This window comes from Chiloscyllium punctatum, chromosome 25 (genome assembly GCF_047496795.1).
Source record: "Chiloscyllium punctatum isolate Juve2018m chromosome 25, sChiPun1.3, whole genome shotgun sequence".
NCBI classification, from domain to species: Eukaryota; Metazoa; Chordata; class Chondrichthyes; order Orectolobiformes; family Hemiscylliidae; genus Chiloscyllium; species Chiloscyllium punctatum.
Genome location: NC_092763.1, coordinates 9,027,743 through 9,049,658, shown reverse-complemented (window position 1 = coordinate 9,049,658; position 21,916 = coordinate 9,027,743). Strand labels below are relative to the sequence as shown.

The 21,916-nt window shown below is 39.3% G+C and overlaps 1 long non-coding RNA gene across 1 annotated transcript; it reads left to right on the top strand.

Moving 5' to 3' along the window:
* The first annotated feature begins 779 nt into the window (after positions 1–779).
* LOC140495639 (uncharacterized) lies at positions 780–7,647 on the top strand. The gene is made up of 2 exons (XR_011964062.1): positions 780–913; positions 7,323–7,647. It is a non-coding gene; the product is annotated as an uncharacterized lncRNA (long non-coding RNA).
* Positions 7,648–21,916: the final 14,269 nt, after the last annotated feature.

Sequence of the window (21,916 nt, the reverse complement as noted above, 5' to 3'; positions counted from 1 at the left end):
CTTCATGATTTACCTAAATCTATAAAGTCACCCCTCAGCTTCTGACGTTCCAGGGAAAAGTATACCAGCCTATCCAGCTCCACCTTGTAACTTTCCAGTCACAGCAAAATCCTTGCATTTTTTTCCATTCTTTCGAGTTTAACAAATTCATTCCTATAGTAGGGCAACCAGAATTGTACATAGCACTCCAAAAATAGCCACACAAAGTCTTGTCAAGTAATGATTGATTTTGAATGAATGAATGAATTTCCAGTATTTGTGAGTTGTATTCACCAAATAGATCAAGTAGCAGTGCTCTAGTAAACACCTGGTTGTAGGAATTCTCAGCTCAGCCCTCAAGGCTCAACCATAAATGCAAAATGCTGTGAATGCAGGAGACCTGAAATTAAAAACAGAAAATGCTAGAGAAACTCAACAGGTCTGGTCCCACTTACAGAGACAGAAACAGAGTTAATGTTTTGGGTTCAAGATGACTCTTCTTTGAAGTTAACTGCTTCTCTCTTCACAGGTGCTGCCAGAAATGTTGAGTTTCTTTCACACTTTTGGCCTAGGCTCAATAATGTTTTGCTGATTTCTCAATGAACTTCTCACTGCACCACATCAGAACATGGGCACTTTACTAGTGATTGTAGTGTGTTAATCTCCATTCACAATTTATCACATGACATCTTATTAAGTGCAGGCAACAGCTGGTTTGTTGTCCTCGGGCCCCATTCACACATCAAAGGCATACCTTCAACACATAGACTGTGGCCTTGATTGAATCTATTTCTTTGAAATGGGAACACTCTTGAACCCTATCTGAGTAACTGATCAATGAGTAGAAACACCACTTCATACATTTAAGATGGTTCCTCTCACAGAAATGCAAGGAAGAATCAGCATCTTTATAATGCAATCACCTGCTGTAAAGGCAAGTGCTTTTAAGATTATATTCCAGATAACTCAATAAAATTTGCTGTAGGCAGAGGTTATTGCTAGTAAACGTGTGGTGAGGAAAATATTTCATAGCACAAAAATCTTTTGCATGTAAATAATATGCTAAATTGCTTTGAAGCCTCTGTACTAAGTAACCAAGACTGTTAATCCAATCTGCTCTTTGTCTATAAATACAGACAATTCATATGTTGGTATGTAATACATAACAGGAGCAAATGTACAGAATAAAGATTCTCTATTGTTACTTATAGGACCTACAATTATTTGACTGTGTAAGATACAGCAAAATGTAAATACTCTAAATCATAGAGGACTTGAGATCAGCTTATAGAGACTGGCAAATCTGAAATTGTAAAAATGTAAAAATTGGTTTCTTTCAACTCGTACATGAATGGATTGTTCACTCCGACCTTTTGTGTTAACTGTTTTTTTGTTGTGAAAATTCCCAGGTAATTACTTGAATACTCATACAGAGTATCAAATACTACTGGCAGAAAATGTCTTGAGTGGCTGGAAGATGAATTAATGAAAAGGGGTTTCAAGTTCAGATTCTCCACTGTGTTTTCTTCATTATAATTACAGCAGTATGAGGCATTTATGTGTGGCAGTTTACCAGGTGACCAGAAAGAAATCTCACATTTGACATGTTAGGTCACAAAGTGGATGTAGTTGAGAAACTGAATGATGAAGCTAGAAGCCAGAAGGTTATAAGTTCAAAATGTTTCCAATCAGCAGCAAGATCTTTGTGAAATGAAGTCAGTATCTGTACATGTCGCAGTTTTCTTTTCGCAGCCATTAATTTTAAAACACAATCAAGTAACCGACCAGCACATTAAGACATTTGATTTCTTAAATGCAGTCATTGACTCAATGTATTGCTATTAAAATTACTCCATAGAATGTTTGAAAATAGACTTTAGGCATGGCACAGCTTAATACACTGAACTGTGGTGGTTGGTTGGTGGAACACAACCTGTTTGGATCACTTTACAAGAAGGCAGCCGAAAGATTTTAGAATTGCACAAGTTTCTGACAACAGTTATTTATAATTGCACTGGAAAATAACATTTGTCTCGAGGAATTTTCCAAGCATAATTGTCACAGGCTGCATGGTGAAAAAGAGCATTCTCAGCACAAGAAGGAGTGACAGGAAAGCTCAGTGATATATGCTCAACACGATTAGAATCTTGTAGGACTTACAAGGAAAGTTGCTCAAGGTGACATGATGATAAGATAAACTTAAGAAAAACATCAGGAATTAGAAACGTATCTACAAATTATTTTCCAGCTGTTTTAATAGTTTTTCAGGAATAAATAATATGTGGTTTAAAGAGTTTCCCAACTGCTAAATGATTTTGGCCTGGAATTTGCTGTATTAACTTTATTGAGGCTAGGTGTGCTTATTAAATGCAGAAAGTCAAAAATTGCTGTTATAAAGATTTTGCTCTTTAATAGGTTTTTCAGGTTGAATTAACATATAAATCACTTGTTCACAGTCTCTCGGGGGTGAAAGTTCCATATCCCCACTCCCCTCTATTTAAAGCCAGTGCTTTTTTGATTTCACTTGAATGACCTAATTTTAATTTTAAATGTTGTTCCCTAATTCTATATTTCTGCAGCAGACAATACACTTTCTCTGTTATTGTCTTATCAAATTTTATTATCATCTTAAATATTTCAATTCCCTCTCAAACTTCTAAATCCAAAGGAGTGCAAGTCAGTCCATATAATTTTAAGACCTGGTATCATGCTGGCGAATCTGTTTTGCCAACCTCTGCTGTCCAAAATCCACCCTGCTGAGGCTAATATTTGTGAAAAACTGCACCAAAACTGATTTGACCACAACTCCTAATATAAAAGGGAAGGTGAGTGCTGGGTAACGTCCTTTCTTCTGAGGCAGAAGCTTCGGATTTGACTCCAGTTTCTTGACTCTTGATAGCCACGGAAGATGTGTTCATAACATAGCCAACTGGCTGAGTATCAACTCTAAACTCTTCTACTACACACCAGTAGCAGACTGTACAGGTCGGGGAGATTACTGCTCAGTCCTGTAATGAAAAGAAATTGTAACCTCTACAATCACAACCCATTCTTCCAGCTACACCATGTATGTAGAAGTGCACAGAGTCATAAAGCATGGAAACATACCCTTCAGTCCAGCTCATGCATGCTGACCAGGTATCCCAAACTTAACTCATCCTATTTGCCTGTGTTTGATCTATATCCCTCAAAACCTTTCCGATTCATGTCCCTGTCCAAATGTCTTTTAAATATTGTAATTATACCCACCTCTACCACTTCCTGTGGTAGCTCATTCCATACACACACTGCCCTCTGTGTGAAAAAGTTGTCCCTCAGATTTCTTTGAAATCTTTCCCCTCTCACCTGAAATATATGCCCCCTAACTTTGTACACACTTGCTCGGGGGTAAAGATTTTAGCTAGTTACCTTACATATGTCGCTATTAGACCACTGTACAATTGCTGCATGATATTTTTCCTATTTAAATACCATTTCCTGAGATAAGTTTTATAGACTCATAGAGATCTACAGCACAGAAAGATGTCCTTCAGCCCATCGTTGACGCACTCATCAAGAATAACCACCTGCATGTTCTAATCCCCTTCTCCAGCACTTGGCTGATTGCCTTGTATGACTTGGTGTTGCAATGCACATCTAAATATTTCTTATATGTTATGAGGGTTTCTGATTCCAGTATCCTTATAGGCAATAAATTCCAGATTCCCACCACCTTCTGAGTGAAAAACATTTCCTCACATCCCCTCTAGCCTCTAGCCCGTTATCTTAAATCTTTACCCCCAGGTCATTGTTTCTGACATCAAAAGGAGTTGGTTTTTTTCTGTCTGGCTGAACGATCCCCGCGATAATTTTATACATCTCAATCACATGCCCTCTCAATCTCCTCCACTCTGAGGAAAACAACCTCAGTTTCTCCAATCACACTTTATAACTAAAACTTTCCAGCAACATTCCGAGGTAAATCTCCTCTGCACCCTCATATCCCTCCTATAATGCGGATTTCAGTACTGCACATAATCCAGCTGTGGCCGAACCAATATTTTATACAGTTCCAGCATAGACTCCCTGCTCTTAAACCTTGCTATATCCCATTATGCCTTCTTAACCAATTTATCTCTCTGTCCTGAAACCTGAAGGTGCTGATGTGGATGTACACCAAGGTCCCTCAGGTCCTCATTACTTTTCAGGATCCTACTGTTCAGAATGTATTCCCTTGCCTTGTTTGTCCTGCCCAAGGACATCACATCATCTGTTGTTTGTCCATTGACCATCACATTGATTAATAATTGTACATAAACACCAATGTTTGATTATATGAGAAACCTGGAACTGGATCTCTTCATTTCTCAATAAAAAAAGAAAGAACTGCAGATGCTGTAAATCAGAAACAAAAAACAGAAATTGCTGGAAAATCTCAGCAGGTCTGGTAGCTTCTGTGCAGAACTCAGAGTTAACATTTCAGGTCAAGTGACCCTTTGTCAGAACTGATTGTGTTCTGAGGAAGGGTCACTTGACCTGAAGCAGGCTTCAAGTCCAGGCTTGGATGGCTGTCTGTGTGAGGTTGGCACATTGTCCCTGTGTCTGCGTGTGTTTCCTCCAGGTGCTCCGGTTTCCTCCCATAATCCAAAGATGTGCAGGTTAGGTGAATTGGCCATTCTAGATTGCCGATAATATTCAGGAATATGTAGGTTAGGCGCATTAGTCAGGGGTAAATCTTGTATAATAGGAGAATGGGTCTGGGTGGGTTACTCTTCGGAGGGTTGGTGTGGACTGGTTGGCCACATGGCCTGTTTCCACACTGTAGGGATTCTATTTAATGATCAGTAACTCTGATTTCTCTCCACAGTTGCTGCCAGGCCTGCTGAGCTTTTCCACCAATTTCTGGTTTTTGTCGGTTTATTTTTTATCCTTCGTTATTGGTAAAAAAAAAACTATGTTTTGTTATTCTTGGTCCTTTGGATGACATTTTTATGTTGATCTCTATTGGGTACAGGTTAGTCAGTCACTGTCTTTGTGTCCCTTTCTGACTTCCCATTTCCATCTATACAATTTACTCGAGTGTCGAGCTTGATGTCATCTGCAAAAATAGAAGTACTTCTCCATCATTCATGTTAGGACAAAATCTGATGAAAACCTAAGACCCCAGTACAGATCTCTGAAAACATCATACCAGACTGATATGAAAGAGATGAGGAGTCAGGAGAGGTGGTTATGAGGTCTGACGAATTGGTCAGAGAATCAGCGGGGAACTCCATCATTTCTGTGGAGAAGCTCTATTAGAATTAATGGCCTTTTAGACCTTTAAGGGGCTACCTTCATGCCTTCTGTCACAATTGACATCTCCATTGGCAAAGCATGAGCTGAAAAGAGCTCGCAGCCAACCAGTGGACGCAGTGGATGCTTGTAACAAAACACACAATGGATGAATAGAATCATCATTGGGTTCCATACCAGAAGTTGAAATGAATCCAGACTAGGTGGTGAGATGGAAAACAAGATTTTCTCTTGATAAACAGATTTTTTTTCACAAAATCCCTACAGTGTGGAAACAGGCCATTTGGTCCAACAAGTCCACATCTACCCTCTGAAGAGTAACCCACCCAGACCACATCTCCTACCCTTTTACTCTATATTTCCCCTGACTAATGCACCTAACCTACACATCCCTGAAAAATATGGGTAATTTTGAATGGCCAGTTCTCCTAACCTGCACATCTTTGGACTGTGAGAGGAAACCAGAACACTCAAAGGAAACACACGCGAACACGGGGAGAATGTACAAGCCTCACACAGACAGTTCCCTGACGCTAGAATTGAACCCAGGTTTCTGGCACTGCGAGGCAGCAGTGCTAACCACTGAACCAGTGTGTCATGTGACAGGCTTATTCACAGAATGCAGTACAACATATATCTGCGACATAACGACTAACCGAGTGGTTAGATATGCACTAGAGTTAGATTTGTGAAAATTAGGTGTGATAAGAGCAGGTTTGTACTTTGTTGATTGACATGGAATACCAGGGAGCACTTTAGAGAGCTGAGTTACCCCTTTGGGTTTGGTGTTTGGACACCTGTGTGGGAGGTTAAGTGCTTTTTGCTAGAGATAAGGTGTCTTTTGGAATTATTAAAATTAGCCATAAAAAGTGCATCAGCTCATTGTCATCAAGCTCATTTTAACTGCCTACAAACATTTTAAGGTCAAATGTCAAAACTGTCATATGCATCTGTCAAAAGAAGCTGTCAAGTTGTCTTTTAAATCTTTTGAAAGTAAAAGTTTAGAATTTTAAAGAATCTAATTTCTTGCTACTTTACTTTGTTTGTAGAAATTTGAGGGCTGATTTCTCATTAACAATAAGGTCCTCGGTTGCCTGAGAATGTGAGCAACTATGGGGAGTGGCAGTAGGGCATTGGTTGGTATCAAGATGATGAGGGGAAATGGGTGTGGGTGGAGGAGCTTAGTCTGGCATGGAAGGTGTAAGGGCTCATTTAGAGGTGAGTGAAAGGTTATACTTTTGTTATGATGATATGAGGGATTTTAGACATAGCTTGGGATGGAGGATCTGTTGGACCATGAAGGTTTGTAGACGATGTGAGCTGTCATGGGTGTAGATGGATGATGCATTGGGAACATGTGGGGCTATGAATGGAAGTGATGAATAGGGGATGTTTCATACCTGATTATTTATTTTTAAACTTTGGAAACTGTACCTTGAGGCAAGCTTTTCTCCAACTCACCTTTGCACCAACAAACTCTTCAATTCTTCAGAGGTCATCTACTCTGCTTTCTAGGCATGAAGTCTCCCAACTCAGTACACCTGGGAGCAAAGGTCATGGCCCAATCTCGCCAATTGCCAACTAAGCCATGATAGACTAGATTTACAGATAGGTAGTCAATTGTTCTTCAGTTCTTTTTTGACATCCTGTCAGTACAAATTGAGTGAATAAAACAAAACAATAATAGCTTCACAATGAATGCATTTTATCTAGGACTACACTGGAAACTTCAATTTATGAACATGCGGTTTACTTCTCATGCAATTTGTGGATCAAGATCAAAATGATAAAATTTATGGATGAACAGATTTAGTTGTGGCATATTAGCCAACATTGTCCACCTGCTCCTTCTGTACTCTGTCAACAGAAATATCAGAAATAGTTTTCACAGCAGAACAAAAATTTCCATGACTGTGATGTGCGATCGTGTTATACTGTTATAATTTATTAAAGGAGATGTTGCTGACAGACACTTTATAAAATGTAAATATTTTGTTTTCTTGGACATTTTGAAGGGTTTATTGGTGCATTTTTAATTTGATATATTGATTCTTTCCTTTCCATTACAGAATACATGTGTGAAAGAAAACCTTCTCGTCACAGAATATCGTCCAAGCTGCTTTGATACATGACTGGAAATCATTCTCAGAGTCAGGAATCTAAGAGCAGGGACGGAGTTGTTCAATTCAAAATATCTTGAGGATTTTGACTGAATACATGTTTGATTGATGAAATTATCAAGTTAAACAGGTATATTTATAAATTCAATTGTCCTGAGTCACTTAAAAAAATTCTTATCCTGTTTTGTAACATGCAAAAGCATGAATTAAGAAGATAAATATGGCTTTCAGCTCTGTGAGCCTGCTCCACCATTCAATAAAATCATGACTGATGTGTTGTGTTTCTCATTCCATTCTCACATTTACATTCCCTAACCTAACATTTCTCTTCATCTTAAAAATATTCAATGGCCCCCATGTCAATCAAAATTTGATCCAAAAGTCCCACTAGCATAATCCAATAGACTTGAAACTGGCTTAACCCTGTCCTTGTTTATTCTTCAATAGGAAAAATGAATCATATGTCTGCAGTTTGGGACATAGTCCACAGGGAGTGGTTTGCTGTTCAGTAGGAGTTTGCCAACCCCTCATTATCTTTTTACTCACAAGAGATCATGGTACAATCTGTTTAACATTATTTTGGCAACTTTAGATGTGACATCCTATTGGTTCAACTCAAAATATTTACCAGCTAGATCCTGAATTTACACTTTCAGTTGTTTTGTCTCTGTAAGAAACTTTAAAAAAAAATACTTTTAGGAATTTCGTGATAAAACCACTGTAGTATTTCTGTAACACCCTATCAAGCTTGGTCTTCCCCTTGAATTCATTTTCTTGTGAAATGCCCTGATGAGTGTAAAACAGAACCTCTCAACAAAAAGTATTTTTTCAGCAATAATCATGTACTACCAAATAGCTATCATTACTTTTATATTCAATTCCACTCATAGTAAGAGGGCATTCCATCTATTATCTCAATTATTTAATGCACCTGTGTACCAGCATGTTTTGATTCATGAACTGAACAGCTAGATATTTCAGAATTTTATAGTCATTCTTCTTTTGAGTAATGCTCTACTGGAGCAGACAACTACCGATTTTCCCACATTATATACCATATGCCATATTTTTAACCCCTCACCCAACCTATCTATATCTATCCACAACCTCATTAGGTCATCTTCATAACATATCTTCTTACCTATTTTTGTGTCATCTGCAAATTGCAATGTCTCCACTTCCCTCATCTGAGTTATCAAGACAAAGCGTAAAATAGAACAAAAAACAAAGGACGTTTACAGCCAGGAACAGGCCCTTCGGACCTCCAAGCCTGAGGCGATCCAAATGTACTGTCTAAACCTGTCGGTCAATTCCTAAGCATCTGTATCCCTCTGCTCCCCACCTACTTAAGCATTTATCCAGACGCATCTTAAATGAATCTACCGTGCCTGCCTCTACCACCTCTGTTGGCAACGTGTTCCAAACGCCCACCACCCTCTGTGTGAAGTACTTGTCATGTGTATCCCCCTTAAACTTTCCATCTCTCACCTGAAAGCGTGACCTCTCCTTCACCCTGGGAAAAAGCTTGTCTCTTTCCACCTGTCTGTACCCTTCATGATTTTGTAAATCTCAATCAGGTCCACCCTCAATCTCCTTTTTTCTAATGAAAATAAACCTAACCTACTCAACCTTTCTTCATAGCTAACACCCTCCATACCAGGCAACATCCTCGTAAACCTTCTCTGCACCCTCTCCAAAGCATCCACATCCTTTTGATAATTTGGCGACCAAACTGTACACAGTATTCTAAATGCGGCTGAACTAATGTCTTGTACAATGTTAACATGACTTGCCAGCTCTTATACTCAATATCCCGTCAAATGAAGGGAAGCATACCATATGCCTTCTTACCATTCTACCTTCCTGTGCAGCAACCTTCAGGGTACAATGGACCTGCACTCCCAGATCTCTCTGCCCATCAACTTTTCCCAAGGCTCTTCTGTTCATTGTATAATTCACTATAGAATTAGTCTTGCCTAAATGCATCATCTCACATTTGTCTGGATTGAAATCCACCTGCCACTTTTCCACCCAACTCTCCAGTCTGTCTATATCCTCCTGTATTCTCTGGCAGTGCCCTTATGCTTTCTGCTACTCCACCAATCTTTGTGTCATCTGCAAACTTGCTGATCATACCAACAGTGCCCTCTTCCAGATCATTTATGTATATCACAAACAACAGTGGCCCCAACACTGACCCCTGTGGAACACCACTGGTCACCTTTCTCCACTTCGAGAAACTCCCTTCAACTACAACTCTCCTGTTGCTCAACCAGTTCTTTATCCACCTAGCTAGAACACCCTGCACACAATATGTCTTCACTTTCTCCATTAGTCTACCATGGGGAACCTTATCAAACGCCTTACTGAAGTCCATGTATATGATATCAACAGCCCTTCCTTTATCCATCAACTTGGTCACTCTCTCGAAGAACTCTATTAAGTTATTGTTCAGGTCGCAGCATGGACCACTAAGGGACTCTACTGATCATACCCTGGCAATCAGAAAAAGACCCAGTCAAACATAATCTCTTTTCTTCCAGCCAGCCAACCCACTGTATGCACTATTTTTGCTACTATATATGCTGATGTGTTACACTCTATACTAAGTTCCTATTTTGGACAATAATCATATGCAGAACATTATTAAATGCCTTCTGGAAATCCAAGTTCAGTCTTTGATTAGATTACTTACAGTGTGGAAACAGGCCCTTCGGCCCAACAAGTCCACACCGCCCCGCCGAAGCGCAACCCACCCATACCCCTACGTCTACCCCTTACCTACACTACGGACAATTTAGGATGGCCAATTCACCTCACCTGCACATTTTTGGACTGTGGGAGGAAACCTGAGCACCCGGAGGAAACCCACGCAGACACGGGGAGAATGTGCAAACTCCACACAGTCAGTCGCCTGAGGCGGGAATTGAACCCGGGTCTCTGGCGCTGTGAGGCAGCAGTGCTAACCACTGTGCCACCGTGCCACCCAGTACGTCTAAAGCACCCTCTTCATTCCCAGCACGTTATTTCTTCTAAAAGTTCCAATTAATTGATTGAACATGATTTTCTTTTTCACTGAAAACCATACTGACTCTTCCTGATTACCTTGAGTATTTCTAATTTGCCAGTTATAACCTCCTTAATGAAAGATTCTAACATCTCTCCCATAACAGATATTAAACTAGCTCATCTGTAGTTTTCTGTTTTCACAGCCTCCCTGATTTCTTGAGTGGACGAGTTACATTTGCTCCTTTCAAGTCTGATCAAACCTTACTTGAATCCAACAAATTATCAAAAATTAAATTAATGCATCTCCTGCCTCATTAAGCACCTCTTTTAAGACCTGAGGATGAAGTTCATCACAACTGGCAACATGAAACAGTTTGTCTGAAAATGTTAGATTGCTATGTGTAGCACAGAAAAACACTGTTTGATATGATTTATCATGGTCAAATGTACCTAAGTACAGTGAAAAGCTTTGTTTTGTGAGCAGTGCAGCAGATCAGAGCAAACAAGAATATACAGATCATAGGGTGCTTAGACAGAGTGAGGCATACAAGGTTACAGCTGCACAGGAGATGTGCAAAGCAAGAGTAACATAATTTGAAATTAGAGAATCCATTCTGCAGTCTAATAACAGCATGAAAGATGCTGGTCTTGAACCTGTTGGTGCATGTATTCAAGCCTCTGTGTCTTCTGCCTGCCAGAAGAGATTGGAATCGAGCCTTACCAGGGCGGGAGGTGTTTTTGATGATATTGAATCATAGAATCCCTATAGTGTGGAAACAGGCCATTTGGCCCAACAAGTCCACACTGACCCTCTGAAGAGTCACTCTCCCAGATCCATTCCCTTACCCTATTACTCTACATTTACCCCTTACTAACACACCTAACCTCCACACCCCTGAACACTATTGGCAATTTAGCACAGCCAATTCACCTAACCTGCACGTCTTTGGATTGTGGGAGGAAACCTACACAGACACGGGGAAATGTGCAAACTCCACAAGGCCAGTTGCCTGAGGCTGGAATTGGACCCAGATCCCTGGTGCTGTGAGGCAGCAGTGCTAACCATTGAGCCTCTGTGCCACCCCACAATGACGGAGAGCCAGGAAAGCAATTTTAATAGTTAAATTACATTTTAAGCAATTTAGTTTTTCTATATTAAGATAAGGTATTGTGGAAAATGCAATTTCTTGTGTTGCCACAATTGTGACCCTTTTTCATATTCAATTAGAGAGATAAGGTGACAAGAACTACAAAATCAAATGTGTCTTTGCTACTGTTCACGCGTATACTTACTATTTACTAAATATTTTCAGTCGTTATAACCTAACATACTCCAAGCAAATGTATATTTTCCTATCTTTTGAATTCAAGGATCACGTGAGAACTTGTGATATAACAACTTAGTGAAAAAGTTATCATTTCCTCTTCAGTTCCTGGCCTTTAAACAAAGGAGATCAAGGCATCAGCCATGGATTTGATCTTAAATACTGATGCCGAGAAAACTATGAAGAACAAACCCCCTAAAATCTAGCAATCTTTTCCAAAGTTATGCATGCGGCCTTGGTTCCTGGAACAGTCTTTTGTTTCTTAACTAGTTCCATAACCATACCCTTTGGCTTTTTCAAATAACTCTTTATCTGTTTCCTGTCCTCCACCTTCTCACAAGCCTTCACTTTTATTTATATTGCAACCTCCCTTTTCACTCCTGCAAGATTTGTGGCATTTCTAACTCTCCCCAAAAGTGGGAGAGTTAAAAATGGTCAAAATTGGTCAGTAGCCTTGTACGTTACTATGCTCTTTCTTGACAGATGCTACCTAATCTGCTGAGTATTTCTAGCATTCTGCATTTTTAGTTCAGCTTGCAGTATCCATAGAATTTTATTTTGGCCTCCATTGGGTGGAACCTGTTTATGTTCTTGTCCCCTGAGCAGAACTGGACAATTGTAGGAACAAAATTTAATAGAATCATGAGGTAAATCTGAAAACCTTAATTCAGATTTTCAAATTCCTATTATTTTATTTGTGGTGCTACTTTTAGTTTAGATAGCATTGAACAGGTGATCAATTATACTTAATTTATACCAATAAGATCCCTCAAAAATAGTAATGCATTTAATGTTCACATTTCCTGGCAATTGTTTACAGCAAAACAAATTTATTTTTAGTAACTCTTAAGTGGAAGATTTATGACTAGTTAATTTAATTATTTAGGTATATTGAACCATAGTTCAATTTTGCTTTACAGAACACATAGCTAATGTTTATAGAAAATGGCAACTTGGCTTAGTTAATCATTGCTGTCACTCCTAGTGCTACTGTTGGTGCTTTGGTCAATTTATTTTCGAAATGTGCTCTGATGATAATTGTATTAGATGTAGCATTACTGGTTAATGACTTGCTGTTATTGAACAAAGCACTTTCAGCCCGCATGAATATTTATTGGCTTTTAATCTTTCTTTCCGGGAGGGGAATCTATAACGTTTTGTAAATGTGATCTATCATTTATATCAAAACGTGTCTCTGTATCTGAATTAAGCTGCTAAAATTTTGGTGACCTGTTGACTCAAGGATGAAGATTTCTGAACATGTATTCTGGTTTCCTGTGTTCCCACATCACTGAAACAATTGCTAAGGTGATCCAAAATCAGATAGAGCTGACACCTACTTCTTGGACTTTTTAACTTGACAACAACTGTGACATGAAATTTTCAGCTAGAACTGCTGAACATTATGGCCAGAGGATTGACTAAAAGGAGGTTAACAGTGACAATCAAATGTGGGTGCCCATTAGGTCTTGTTAACTAGCTAGTGGTAAATGTTAGATCATAGGACGAAGAAATAAGCAGATGTCAAAACCACCTACTATTTTCACTAATTATCATGAAAAGAAAAACAAAATTCTGTGAAGTTGAGAACATAAGAGCATGAAACATAGTGACAAGGTAAATCACATGGCCCCAGGGACTCACTTTGCTATTCAGTATGATCACAGCTGATCTATGGTTTCAACTCGACTCCCCAACAGGTCCTCATTTCCTTTGATTCCCTGAGAGATCAAAAATCTGTCTATCTCAGCTTTAAGTATATTCAGTGATGGAGCTTCCACAACTATTCTGAAGGTTTGTAATCCTTTGAGTGAAGAATCTTGTCTTCATCTCAAACTAAATCAGCAGCCGCTTGGCCTGGCACTGTGTTCCCACGTTCTCGATTTGACAACCTCAGTGCCTGCCCTGTCAAGCCCCACTGGAATCTTGCATGTTTCATTGGTAAGTTCTCTCATTCTTCTAAAGTCCAGTGAATGTCGTCCCAATTTACTCAGCATCTCATGAACGGACTTGGTTAGAGACAAAAGAAACTGCAGATGCTGGAATCCAAAGTAGACAGGCAGGAGGCTGGAAGAACGCAGAAAACCAGGCAGCAACAGGAGATGGAGAAGTCGACGTTTCAGGTCTTAAAGAAGAGTTACACCCGAAATGTTGACTTCTCCACTTCCTGATGCTGCCCAGCCTGCTGTGTTCTTCCTGCCTCCTCCTTGTCTACTTCTCATGAAAGGGCAGCCTCCTTATGCCAGGGTCTAATCTAGAGAACCTTTTCTGTAACACCATGGAGCAGGTTTATCTTGCTGTAAATTTTTGATTAAAACTGCGTACTATTAAAACTATCCCAGGTACAGTATCATCAAAGCCCTGTACAAGTGTAGCAAAATAGAATTATTGTAGCACTCTAATCACCTTGTGATAAAAGATAACTTTACATGTCCTTTCCTCCTTGCGTGTTGCTCAATATGCTTGCATGTTAACATTCTATTTTTCTTGTTCCTGTGCACCCAAGGCCTTCCAAATATTACCACATACTGGTTTCACACTTAAAACATGTTCTGCCTTTGGCTGTTATGACAAACCATGATTGACCACAATTTGCCCCATATTATATCCCACCTGCCACCTTGTTTTCCCTTAATTTAATTTGCCTATATATCTTTGATTTCTCTTTTTGTTGTTGTCATTCTGTTCCCAAGTGGCTTTGTATCAACAGCAAACTTAAATGCCTGTCTCTTCAAAAAAACCTTGGGACTAAATTTTACCAAAACTTGGCTATGTTAATTTTGGGGTATTTCATGCAGGATTCTTCCTTATGAGCTCTCCCTCAATAGGTCTCACAATTATATATTGCTCACTTCATTATGCATGCAGCACATGTCTGTGGGGTGCACTCATGCTATTATAGAGTCACTAGCATCAGAAGTAATCGTTACTACCAGGACCTTCCATGATGTAAGCCAGTAATGTTGTTATTATAGCCCAACTGAGTACCAAGGTGTTTGATGCCAGCCACCATCAGCTGCGAATTGATTTCCCCAACTTTCCTTCCATTTGCTTTCCAGGGAACGGACTCCCAGGACTGACTGCAGCCCATCCACCCCGTAATTGAATTGCAAGTACAGCCCTAAATGATTCGTGACCAGATCATTGATTGATATATCTGTGTAGCTGTCGAAGAGTAGAAACGGGTTGCACCCAAAACGCCGACTTCGCCATCTCCTGATGCTGCCTGGCTTGCTGTGTTCTTCTAGCCTCCTGCCTGTCTACTTTGGATTCCAAAATCTTCAGTTTTTTGTCTTTAACCAAGTTCTTTCATGAGAAGCTGAATAAATTGGGATGACAATCACTGGTGCTGGAAAAGCACAGCCAGTCAGGCAGCATCCAAGAAACAGGACAGTCGATGTTTCAAGTGAAGGCCTTTCATCAGGATTGAGGGGATGGCCCAAAGGGCTGAGAGATAAATGGAATGAGGGTGGGGCTGAGGGGAAGATACCTGGGAATGCGATCGGTAGATGGAGGTAGGGGGTGAAGGTGATAGATCGGAGAGGAGAATGGAGCTGATAGGTGGGAAGGAAGATGGACAGTTAGGACAGTTCAAGAGGGCAGTGCCAAGTTGAAAGGTGGTGGAAGGGAAAATGAAGAAACTGGTGAAATCTACATTAATCCCATGTGGTTGGAGGGTCTCAAGGCGGAAGATGAGGTGTTTTTCCTCCAGGAGGCGAGAGTTTGGCGGTGAAGGAGGCCCAGGACTTGCATGTCCTTGACAGAGTGGGAGGGGAGTTAAAGTGTTTAACCACAGGGTGATGGGGTTGTTTCGTGAGTGTGCTCCAGAGATGTTCTCTGAAACATTCGGTAAGTTGGTGTCCTGTTTCCCAATGTAGAGGAGACTACATCGAGAGCAATAGACACAGTAGTGCAGGTAAGTCTCTGTCAGATGTGGAAGGATCCTTTAGGGCATTGGACCGTTGTGTGTAGGGAGATGTGGGCGCAGGTTTAGGACCTCTTGCAGTGGCAAGGGAAGGGGCTGGGAGTGGAGGTTGGGTAGGTGGGGGCCATGGACCTAACAAGGGAGTCACGGAGGAAATGGTCTCTGCGGAAAGCTTTCACTTTAACAATAAAGATTGCAGTTTATATTTTTAAAAGTGCATAAGCACTTTGAAGATGGATAAGACATTGATATGTGTCCAATCATGATCAATGCAGGTAATAATTTTCATGGGGGCTCTGTAACATTTTTAAGGCTACCTGCCTCTGACTTGTAGAGACTGTAGTCCACTTCTCACATTTCAATGAACAATTTTTGCATTATTGAAATAAAACTAAATGAATAATTTATCAATACGTGCACTGGTGCACTGACATTAATGATATTTATGTCAGTGATGAATGAGTTCCACATATTTTTCTGAGTGTCAACAAAAGCTAGAACAAGTGTACTATCCGAACAATTCTTAACTGATCTGTCCGCCATGCGTTCTTACTCACGAGTGGCAATATTTCACGGTTGTTGACTTCCAAAAAAATGGATTTTCCAGTGCAATTTGTATATTCCACACAATGTATTAGTTTCTAATTGTAAACCATGTTGGATCCAATTCCCTCACATACATGCTTTGGTAAATTTTTGCTTTGTTAATTAACTTTATTCTTACAATTTTCTGAAATCAGGTTGTAGGTAAAGACATTGGATGAAGACTGTATCATGAATCTGTTGGGAGCCACCAAGAGGGATATTTTATGAAATGTTCTCTACATCAGAGATGCACCTGTCAAGTGTCTCAATTCAAAGTCAATTTGTGTTAATCGTGTTGCATTTGTGTTATTTGTCTGATAATTCATGTCTACTCATAATAGATACAAGTCTAGTATATACTTAATTACACCTCAGATATGTACTTTTCCTATCCAAGTTCAACGTCAATTATTGAATTGCTCACCATGCCAGAATGTTGCATGTCTATTTTACTGTAGAGCATGTATTACTTAATTTGAACTATATTTGTTTCTTTACCCGGGAAAAGTTGCTCTTTGAGTTATCAGGAGTGGATGTAGTCTCTACAAGTCAGAGGTTGATAACCTTAAAAGTGTCACAGAGCTATCATGAAAATGATTAGTTGCACTGATCATGATAAGACATGCAATCGCATCTTAAACACCTTCAAAGTGTTTGTGCACTTTTAAAAATGTAAATTATAATCTTTTTCTGTTGAAGCAGATTGTTTTAGTTACTAAGCCAAGTAGAAATGCCAGATTTATTTTACCATGCATTTCGTAATCTTTCCTATAAAGGAGATCAACGTTTCGAATGTTTTGTCGTCTGGGAAAGGTTAATATAATGGAATTTTTGGGGAGAGTTGAATTCAAGGAAAAGGCAATGAAAATAAGCTGCTTTATACATACAAACTACAGAGTCCTTGGTGTGTTTTAACACCAGAGTAGATCCTGATTGGTCTGATTGTAATGACTATTGGCTAAACCAAATAATTGAGGGCACTGTGAATCAATGTGTAATATCAATATTAACATTATGCAGTTCATTTAAAGCAGTAAAAGGGTTGATATTTCTCTTGATGGTGGCTGTATTCAGGTGAATTCTTCTCAGTGTTTCTCAGCAATATTTTATTTTCTGTTTGTACTTCCGAATTCTATTATGAACTTAAAACTAATTTGGCATATTTCTAGTGTAAAAAATAATAACTCATAATGGATACAAATCCAATATATATTTAATTACAGCTCAGACATGTACTTTTCCTTTCCAAGTTCAATGGCAGTTTTTAACATGTACTCTCCTTTTGTAAAGAATGTCAGGTATGATGAGACAACATGCACAAACAGATATAATCAAAGTTTAAAAGAAAAACCGTCATTCTAAAAATTGCAATTACTAATGCTTTAAAGAATGAATCTTCGTTGTCAATTTTAGTTTATACAAGATGCACAACGTGAAATTTACTTTTTGTATTCATGTTCTTAACTCTATTTACTTTCCTTCTGAATGTCATGATGGTGAAGCGAATGACCTTATTCTTGACTCTTTGTGTTCTTGGCATTTTCAAATTTAATATTGCAAGAGTTCAATTTACATCGGGCCTAAGGAAGACACTTTACATCATGGGTCTTGTGAGCACAGTTTATAGAGTAGAAATTGTTCCTCACAACAGGCCCTGCATAAATCTTGACCCCACTCCATAGGCTTTAATCCACTCTTTATCAGTCAAAATTAGCTATTTTCAAATTGCAAGTTGGATGGTACACTTCTGAATTTAATGGAGTGAGGCTGTTTACATAGCTGGTTCTAAGTTGGGCAATCCCATCACTGAGATCATACTTATTCATTGCATATATGAACATAGGTAAGATAATATAGCACACTGAGGCGTCTCCAACTGAATGGTGCCCCAATTGAGTTCTTTCTTCTCTTTCTTCAACCTTTCCCCACCACGTGCAAATCTGGCATGGTGAGCAGTTTAATAAACAAGAGAGACAATTTCCTCTCCACACTGAGGCTCACTGAATAATTAGCAATTTCAGATGGGGAAAAGAAAATAACTATTCACATTATCTGTTCATATTGAAAATCAGAGCCCCAGCAAAACACAAATTTACCATTTTAATATCCACAAGAGCAATAAAATAATTTGTACTCATACAGTGCCTTTCATACAAATAAAAATATCACGAAGAGGAGCAACACGATTTGACAAGCAAATAAGGAGATATTAATTTAGGTGACAAAAAAAGCTTGATTAAAAAGTACATTTTAGCAATGTCCAAGGAGGAGAAAGAAGTAACAAAGCAGATAGGCTTCGGGAAGGAATTGCAAATCATGGGCCACCCAGGATGGAATAATTTATTGCAAGCCAAAACATTATAGCACAGTTTTGCATAACCTCAGGTTTACAGAGTGTGGAATGGATGAAGCTGGTGTTGAGAACACTGAAATAGTCAGGACACAGCCTTTAGGTGCTTTTCTTTGTCAACTTTTCTCAAGTTTCAACAAGCAACTTGAACTAATTCTATGGTGATAATCATATTTTCATAAAGTCTTCTCTTTGTTTTTCACTCAACTTGTAAAGTAACGTTGATTGAAATATAATAAATCACTTCTGTTTCATTTTATAAATTTTGCAAGTCGTTTCAACTCTGTTATGTGATTTGAAGACCAGTGTATGTTATCCTGACTGCAAACATCTAATTTTAAGCACATTGCAATCTCTCCTCATTCTGCAAATGAGGATTTGGGGTTTTGTGCTCTTGCAATCCTATCCTCTGATCTTCCTCATGGGTAGGCAAGGGTAGAAATGGAAAGGTCACACAAATACTTCAAAATTATGGCAATTCCAAATTTTGCTTAAATTTTCACACATTCAAGATTCAACCGTCCAGTCAGCATTTTCTTACGTATTTGTAAATCAGGATTGTCATTTTTAATGTGCTCTTTGACATGTTTACACACTTAGTAAAAACATCCAGAAAGGTGCCTCAATCATTTTAACATTGTGCCAAATGCATTGCTCAAGATGTGTTCATGCACCTCAGAATACTATAAAAGCTCAATAATTACAATGCAAAGGGAACTTTTGATAACATTTTTACTTAAAGAAAAGCAAAATGGTCACTGTAAAAGAACAAGAGCCATTCACTTCACACGACATATTCAGATTGATTTTTCATTGGATAACACTGTTGTAACTCCAGACAAACCTGACTTGTGAGAATGGAAGGGCTGGGGGAAGACAGCACTTTTCGGTACAAGTAGTTAATTAATTAAAAATAGTAAGTTTATGGAGGGGTACATGCAATTATGACATTTGTGCAGGTCCTTCCATTTGGCCTTCTTTAATAACAAGTGCATGGGATATGTTAATGCTGTGCTGCTGGAAATCAGTTTGCAGTTCAATATTAAAATTGATCTAAACCCTCCTGTGAGGTCATTACTGAAGCACTTATTCCTTTTGCTTTGTTTCCCATTGCATGCTACTTTGGTGTTGTCTGACCATGCGGCGCTTTCTACGGGGCAACATTATTTTCCCACCTGATTTGCCACTGTCACTTGGAGAAACTTGCTTCCCTCTTGTCTGAGAGAGGACTAATCAGGCAGAGACAAAAAGTGTTCAGAAAAAGAAGTCATAAATTAGAAATATTAAAAGAAATTGAAAAATAGGTAACATTCAATACCAGCACCTGTAAAAACAAAAGACAGGTTAGTGTTTAGAAATATTTTCTGGTTCAGCATTAGAAATATTACCTGCCTATGTACCTATAAAATCACTTCCTTGCCAGTGTTCCCCATTCAGTCTTGAAAAGTACTTTTGGAGACAAAAAAGCTGCAAACGCTGGAATCCAAGGTGGGTAAGGGTACTCTTGACTGGCTGAAAAGTTCAATAGGCTCTAAGCCTAAACCTGACTGTTGTCCAGACCTTGCTGCATTTGCTGAAGGACTGTACTTGAGGAGTCATGAACGGTGCTGAACATTTTGTGACTATCAGCGACCATCCCCACTGACCTTATGATGGAGAGAAGTTCATTGATGAAATAGTTAAAGATGGTTAGGTTGAGGACACACCGATCAGGAGCTACGGTCCTGGAACTGGAATGATTGACCCCCATCAACCACAACCTTCTTCCTTTAAACGTGGTTCAAACCAGCAGTAAGTTTTCTATTGGCTCTAGTTTTGCTGGGTCCTTTGATGCTACACTTGTTCAAATGCTGTCTTGATATCAAGGGCAGTTACTCACACCTCATGTCTGTAGTTCAGCTCTTTATGTTTCAAAAAGAGCATAATGAGGTCTGGAGCTGAGTGTCCCTGGTGGAATCCAAACTGTGTGTTAGTGAGCAGGTTATTACTGAGCAAGTGCTGCTGGATAACACCTTTGATGACACCTTGCTGATGAACAAGAGGAAACTGATGGGGGCCATAATTGGCTCATTCTGCTTTTTGAGGTCAGGACTTTGAGACAATTTTCCACACAACTAGGTCGATGCTGTTGTTGCACTGCATGTAATAACTTGCATAGGACTGCAACTAAGTCTGGAGCGCAAATTCTCAATAGTATTACCAGAATGCTATCAGGGCGCATGGATTTTGGAGTATCTGGTGTTTTCAGCAGTTTCTGGACATCACAAGAAGTTAATTAAATTGCTTGTACACTGCCATCTGTGATTATTGAAATGGCAAGAGTTAACGCAAAACCAATATCACATGAAAAATGTATAAAATGACAATCTTTAGAAGTTATAAATGGATACTGTGGCCACAAATGTAAGAAATGTTTCTTGGTGAATTTGCTCAAGTTCAAGATTACTGATCTGACATAAAAGTTAGAGTCTCCTTTCAGGAATGAGGACAGCTTACTACGGAAGGGCTTATGCCCGAAATGTCAATTCTCCTGCTCCTCGGATGCTGCCTGACCTGCTGTGCTTTTCCAGCAACACAGTCTCAACTCTGATCTTCAGCATCTGCAATCCTCACTTTCTCCTAACTTCCTGTAGAGGCAGTTCCTGGTTTCTGAAGCTGCTTGCTAAATATGAACTGCTGATTATGCCTGATGCAGATGAGGGAAGGGAAATCAAAAACCAGTAACACAGCACTATGGTTACAAAGTAGAATGTGTACAGTCTGTGCACAGGTGCAATCGTGCCTGATCCTGTATCTGATCATTCTAAATGTCCTGCTACCAGCTAAATGTCATGGTGAGGAAAGCAAAGGGATTGAGGTTTGGGTGAAATTATGAAATGTTAGAATCAAAGAAATGGCAGATGATTAATGCAGGATTTCAAAGGTGAAAGAAAAGAAAGAGGAGTTTAATTGGATATTAAGTTGTTTCAGTTGGTTAAAAGGAGATCTGGTTCACTAAAATTGGTGATATTAATGACAAATCCCACAAAAGCATGGAATGAGAGATTTTTAATAATGTGCAGTTTAAAGACTTTTTGCTTTGTCTTATGGCCAGACCCTGGCTGAAATTCCTCAAGTTATTACAATTGCACTCACAACATCTAGCACTCATAGTGAGAGAATCCTTTAACCTTGTCATAGGGGTAACTTGCGGATGGTTCTTCGACTGTGACTTCACAGCGTACTTGCCAGGGTTGGAGTATTTGAGCTATAGGGAGAGGCTGAACAGGCTGGGGCTATTTTCCCTAGACCATTGGAGGCTGAGGGGTGACCTTATGGAGGTTTATAAAATCATGATGGATGTGGATAG